Raw genomic sequence first — 7,520 nt, forward strand, 5'->3', positions numbered from 1 at the left:
GGTACTTCATGGATAAAATACCTAATTACAAATGTAACCTAAAAAAACTGCTTGGAGCAAAAGAGAGGGCAGTAAGTTGCCAAGCATGATCCATATACAAGTGCTTCCTATACATTATCTGCAAGGCCTCACAAGGGCCCTGGGAAGAAGGGCTAATGCTGCTATTCAAAGATGAGGAACAGAGTAGTGGCCCACAGGAAGCAGATGGATCTTCTGCTTCATGGGCCTTCACCTGCCCATGACCCTCCCAAGGCCCTGGGAAGGGCTCTAGCCACATGTTCACATGGTTTTGCTTACTAAATCTACTTAAGTGAGATATTTTGAACTTTTTTTCTTAAAGAGCATTCCAGTTACTCGGCTATGCAACAAATTGCCTCAAAACTTAGTGGCTTAAAACAATAATCAGACCCAGACTTCCTGTCTAGACAAGATGCTTTATACTTGTGTCTCTTTCCTTCTCCCTACCAAGTACAATCATAAACCCTGGAAGTAACACTAAAAACAAACAAACAAACAAACAAACAAACAAACAAAAACAAAAGAAGAGTTCTGAATGGCTGTGAGATGAAAGCAAACTGGTCAGAGGCTCCAGGATTGGACAAATAACATAGGGGTGAAGCATCTTATGACCCCTTCTCTCCACAAAAAACGATGACATAAGCCCAGTGTTTTCTGACCACCAATCTAACAACAGCAGAAAGTGGCCCAGGTAGGTTCCTTCCTTCCTGGTCTGAACAGGAGTTCCAGTAGCCAATACAAGGCAAGTCTAGCAAAACTGGAAGGGAGCTGATCAGAAGCTTGGCTGATAGTAAGCAGTCAGGAGAAACACTCTTTTTTCTAACTAGATCTAAGACTCTCCTCCCACACCTAGAGATCATGCAACCTAGAGGATTATCAAAGAGGATGTTACCATAACAAGTACTCAGCTAGGGAAGCCTCTGAGTCTCCCCAAACTGAGATGTGTATATGTATTGGGCAGTAGGCAGCATTATTGAAGGGGAATCCAGCCATAAGGAAAGTGCTGTCCTGTCACCACAAATGTCTAAACCAGGTAACCAGGTAACACTCTTTGCCATACCACTGGAGACTCCCTTCCCTCACCTAGAGGCACCAGATGGTCTGGTCTGAGGAAATTCCTTCTGCCTTCTCCAGTAGCACCAGTTGGAACCAGTAAGAGCCCCAGTCATATGAGATAAACCAAGAAGACTAGAAAAGCATGACAAAGGCTCTGAAAATTAGATTGTCATGGGAACCACAGCCCACAAAAGTAGGTCACACTTACATTGCCAAACAGGGTGACTGCCTACTAAAATGAAAATTGGAAATAAGACCCAGGGCTTCCTAACATAATAGCCAAAATGTCGAAAATACCAGAATATAGAAAATATCTATCATGTTAAAAGCCAGAAAAATTGCATCTAACATAAGAATAACCAGTCAACTGATATCCATACTGAGATGCATCAGATATTGGATTTATTTGACAAAGATTTTAAAACAACCATCATAAAAATGACTCAATAATTAATTACAAATTTCTTGAAACAAATGAGAAAGTAAAATATGTCAGCAAAGATATAAAAGTTACAAAAAAGAATTTAAAAGATTAAGGGAAGATGCTGGAGTAACAGATACCAATAACCCATTTATTCACCTACCCAATAATTATACTAGCAGCAGCCTTATGAAATAACTTTTCTGGAACTCTGGAGACTATTTGAAAATGTATAGCTTCCAGGGGGAATCTTGGCTGGTAAATTGTGGTCAACTTGGGTCAATTGCAGCACTTAGTATGCATATCAGTTACCCATTCCTCACCCCAGCCTGCATTCCTAGTGTGGCCTGCTAGAGCCAAGGTGGACAATAAGGATTTTGTCCTCCATATATTAGACTTGTGTGTTCTGATTGCTAATGCATTTGATCGCTGAAGTGTGGGCACAGAGGCTGACCATGATTGTTTCAATACCCACCAGATGTGGGTTTCAGGGGATTTAAAGGAAAAGAACTTGATTTTTTTTCCTCTTTTTCTCCCATTGAAGATCCAGACATTTAAGACTCAGAACATTTAAAAGCAATCACTATATGGGGAGTGGGGATTGGAAAGTCACTTTGCATGCTCAAGAAAAGGCACAGGCTCAGAAAAGACCTGAGAAAATCTTAAGCTTTCATCTAAGGTTGATACCCAGCAAAGAGATACCCTACAACATAAAGTGCAGACACACAAACAGAAAGCCCTGGAGAAGAGAGAGAATCTGATTTCTAGAATTTATCATATTATAAGATTCAAATGTCTAGTTTTGAGAAGAAAAATAATATCTTTTTAAAGTTTATTTATTTTGAGAGAGAGAGAGAGAAGAGAATCCCAAGCCGACTCCATGCTGTCAGTGCAGAGCCCAAGGCGGGGTTCAATCCCAAGAACTGTGAGATCATGACCTGAGTCCAAATAAAGAGTCAGATGTGTAACCAACTGAGTCACTCAGGGGCCTACTGAGCAGAAAAAATAATATTAATTAAAAACAAGACATATGAAGAAGCAAGAAAGTATGGTGAATCCAAAAGAACAAAACAAATTGACAAAGATGGCCCCTGAAGAAGCCCAGATGGTGGAGTTTATTACACAAAGACTTTAAAACAACTATCTTAAAATTGCTCAAAGAACTGAAAGAAGAAAGGCACAAAGACAGGGAAAAAAAGTATGAACAAAATGAGAATATCAACCAAGAGATAGAAATTATAAAAAAGAACCAAAAAGAAATTCCAACAGCTGAAAAATACAATAACTGAAATGAAAATTCACTAGGGAGGTACAAAATCAGTTTTTGAGCAAGCAGAAGAAAGTATCAGCAAACAAGAAGATGGGACAACTGAAATGATCAGGTCTGAGGAAGAGAAAGAAGAAAGAATGAATAAAAATTAATAAAACCTAAAGCACCTATTGGATATCTTCAAGAGGACCAATGCACACATTGTTGGAGTCCCAGCAGGAGAGAGAGAGAGAGAGAGAGAGAGAGAGAGAGAGAGAGAGAGAGAATATTTGAGAAAATAATGGCTGAAAACTTCCGAAATTTGATGAAAGATATGAATCTATAAATTCAAGAAACTCAGCAAACTCCAAGAGGATAAACTCAAGGAAACCCACACCCCAAAACACATTACAATCAAACTTTCAAAAGACAAAGACGAAGAGAATCCTGAAATAAGCAAGAAGTGTCTTGACACATACAAGTGATGCTCAGTAAGATCATTAGTCAGTTTCTCACCAGAAACCTGGGAGATCAGAAGGCAATAGTTGATACATTCAAGTGTTTAAAAAGAAAAAAAAATACGTCAACTGAGAATTCTAAACCCACCAAAACTTCCCTTCAGAAATGAGAGAGAAATCAGGGTGCTTTGGTGGCTCAGTCGGTTAAGTGGATGACTTCGGCTCAGATCATGATCTCATGGTTTGTGGTTTGAGCCCTGCATTGGGCTCTGTGCTGACAGCTCAGAACCTGAATCCTGCTTCAGATTCTGTGTCTCTCTCTCTGCCTTCTCCCACTCATGCTCTGTCTCTGTTTCTCAAAAAAGGAATAAATGTTAAAAAAAATTAAAAAAAGAAATGAGGGAGAAATTAAGACATTCCCAGGTAAACAGAAACTGACAGAATTTGTTACCAGTAGACCTTCAAGAATGTTAAAGGGAGTTAAAGAGGGTAAAGTGAACTTAATTAGTAAATCAGTTGAAGCCTTATGAAGAAATAAGATTTTGATAGAAGTAAATATATAGGCAGTTATGAAACAGTATTATTATAATTTTTGATTTATACTCACTATTTTTATATGCTTTAAAGCAAAATGCATAAACATAATTATTAATTATTCTTGATACACAATGTATAAGTATGTAATTTGTGATATCAATAACACAAAGAGGTGACAAAAGACTAGAGAAGTAAAGTTTTTATATGCTATTGAAGTTAAGTTGGTATATATTTAAATTAGGTTGTTATAACTATAGCATGTTAAATGTCATTCCTTTGGTAACTACAAAGAAAATATCTATGGCATGCACACAAAAGGAAGGGAGAAAGGAATAAAAAAATTTCACTACAAAAAATCAACTAAACAAAAAAGGAAGTCAATATTGGAGGGAATGAGGGCAACAAAAACTATAAGACATCTAAAAAACAAATAGCAAAATAGCAGAAGTAAGTCTTGTCAGTAATCACTTTAAATGTAAATGGATAAAATCTCCAATGAATAGGCAGAATAGATTTAAAACAAAAACATCATCCAACTATACACTGTCTACAAGAGACTGACTTTATATCCAAAGACACAAACAGGTTGGAAACGAAAAAATGGAAAAAGATATCCCATGCAAATAGTAACAAAAAGAGAGCTAGGGTTGCTATGCTACTATCCAAAAAAATAGAGATTAAATTTAAAAAATTTAAACAATTTTTTAGGGGCACCTGGGTGGCTCAGTCGGTTGAGTGTCCGACTTTGGCCCAGGTCATGATCTCACAGCTTGTGAGTCCAAGCCCCGCATCGGGCTCTGTGCTGACAGCTCAGAGCCTGGAGCCTGCTTCTGCTTCTGTGTCTCCCTCTCTCTCTTCCCCAACTCACTTGCATTCTGTCTCTTTCTCTCTCAAAAAAATTATTATTATTAAAAAAAATAATAAAAATTAAACAATTTTTTTTAATTTTTAAATATTTATTAACTTTGAGAGAGAGAGAGAACACAAGCAGGGGAGGGGCAGAGAAAGAGAGAGAGAGAGAGAGAGAGAGAGAGAGAGAGAGAGAGAGAGAATCCCAAGCAGTCTCTGCACTATTAGTGCAGAGCCTGATGTGGGGCTTGAACTCACTAACCATGAGATCATCACTTGAGCTAAAATAAAGGGTCAGATGCTTAACTTACTGAGCCACCCAGGTGCCCCAAGTTAAAAAATATTTTTTTAATTATAAGAAACAGGGGCACCTGGGTGGCTCAGTTGGCTAAGTGTCTGACTCTTGGTTTTTGTTCAAGTTATGATCTCATAGTTTGTGAGATCAAGCATCATGTAAGGTTCCATGTTGACAGAATGGAGCTTTCTTGGGATTCTCATTCTCTCTCTCTCTCTCTCTCTCTCTTTCTCTCTCCCTCTCCTTCCCCTTTCAAAATAAATAAATAAATACAACTTAAAAAAAAAGAAACAAAGGACATTATACAATAGTAAAAGTCAATTCAGTAAGAGGATATAATAATTATAAACATATATGGATCAACTGTTAGAGCCACCAAATAAACGAAGCAAACATTGGAAGAATTGAAGGGAGAAATAAACAGTTCTACAATAAGTCAGAGATGTTAATACCCTACCTTCAATAACAGAACAATCATACAGAAGGTAAATAAGGAATAGAGGACTTGAATAACACAACAAACTCACTACGACCTAACACATACAGGACACTTCATTCAACAATAACAGAATACACATTCTCTCAAGTGTACAAGGGACATTCTCTAGGAAAGACCATATGTTAGATCACAATCTCAATAGATTTTTTAAAGATAAGTATCATACAAAGATTCTTCTCTGACCAAGAGTGGAATGAATTTAGAAAGCGGTAACAGGAGTAAAACTTGGAAAATTCACAAATATGTGGAATTTAAATAATATACTGTTAAACAACTGATGGGTCAAAGAAAAGATAGCAAAGGAAATAAGAAAATATTTATAGATATTTGAAAAGGAAAATACAATATACCAAACCTGTGGGGTGCAGCAAAAGCAGTTCTGAGAGGAAAATTTATAGCTGTAAATTAAACACCTAACTTTACACATTGAGGAACTAGAAGGAGAAAAGCAAACTAAACCCATATTTAGTGGAAGGAAGAAAATAATAAATATTAGAGCAGAAATAAAATAGATAATAAGAAAAAATTGAGAAAATCAATGAAACTAAAAGTTGGTTCTTTGGAAAGATCAACAAAACTAGCAAACTATTTGTCAGAGTGACAAAGAATAAAGACAGAAGACACAAATATCTAAAATCACAACTAAAAGTGGGGACATTACTATCAGCTTTACAGAGATAAAAAAAGATTATAGGAGAATACCATGAACAATTGCATGCCAACTAATTAGATAACTTAAAGGAAATGGACACATTTCTTGAAACATAGAAATTACCTAAACACATGGATCCTCTCTGAAATGTACTCTGAGAGGCATTTGGCCTAGGAGATTAGGGAAGATCATGAGATAGGATTATGAAGAATTCTCAGAGGACATTGACATTGAGCCCAAGAGACTGGAGCAGTGGCTGCAGACAGCTTCTGACCTCTGTTTCCCTTCCTTCTCTTCTTGGTGGGATGATGCATTGGGCACAGCCCCAGCCAGGCCTGGCACAGCCCAATGGAGCCATCTTCATTGGCTTGTCATTGGGAGGAGGCTTGGATGTCAAAGGGTGGGAGTTGCTGACCAAGACCAGAGCAGGAGGACACTGTCATTGGAAGCTAACTCTACACTGTGACCCCAGAAGCTGAGGAGGACTCAGTAAGATGAACTCAGAGGAAGGGTGCCAGTGAAGAAATGAGACTCCACCCTGAGGTTATATTGGGGGTGAGGGTAGCCTAGGGCTTTTGCAGACCCAAGGAGATCCCCTGTCTGTTCTCTTTTCCCTCAGGGAAATGGCCTGGGAAAGATTCTCCAGGGATTGACACATGGGCTTCTTTCCTACAACCATCTGCCCAACTCTTCCAGAACCCACTCCCCAGAAGCAGGACTTTGGGGCAAGATTGTTCACCACAGACCAGCGTGGGCCAGGGGGATGCTTGAAAACCACCAGTGTGCCCATTACACTTGCAGTGCTGAATAGCCAGGACTAAACCAGCCTAAGTAAGGTGCTAAAGCAGGCAGGGAAAGAAGGAAACCCTCAGGGACCAGAAAGCTCAGGAGCTGATGCTCTAAGGCTGGGTGAGGGGAGGAAGGTCCTGGGGCAGAGAGCTGGGCCCAGGTAATGCTGTGGCACTCAGAAGGCAGGAAGCCTTCACTGAGGTCCTTGGTTAGTGGCTGCACCATCAGGAAAAGGGGGTGGTGGAAATTCCTTTCACTGGCATAGAGAGTGAGTCTTTGCCTGAGGACTTGGGGATAAAAACAAAGAACTGTTTTGACTCAGGAAAGGTTGTCTCATTTGACATCCTATCATTTGAATGTAAAATCTGTGAGAATCTTACTATATCAATATAATTAGTGATTTTGCTTAAATAAATGTATGGAATAAATAGAAGTTTATGAATTATGACTTTATTATTCATGCAAACAATGCCAATCCATCAACAGCACACCTGGACATGCACAGTAATTAAATTCAGCCATCAGTGATATTTTGCCAAATTTTAGTCACATAAAAATTACAGTTTTACACATACCAGCTCGATTTATGACTTTGCATATTTAAATATGTGGTCCAGGGGCCCTGGAAGCTGTAGCTCTAAGAGAGTGACTGCAGAGAGGGGGATGATCGTGAGGAGCACGGTGGGTGGTGCTCCTG

Source organism: Felis catus, chromosome B3 (assembly GCF_018350175.1).
Source record: "Felis catus isolate Fca126 chromosome B3, F.catus_Fca126_mat1.0, whole genome shotgun sequence".
Lineage (NCBI taxonomy): Eukaryota > Metazoa > Chordata > Mammalia > Carnivora > Felidae > Felis > Felis catus.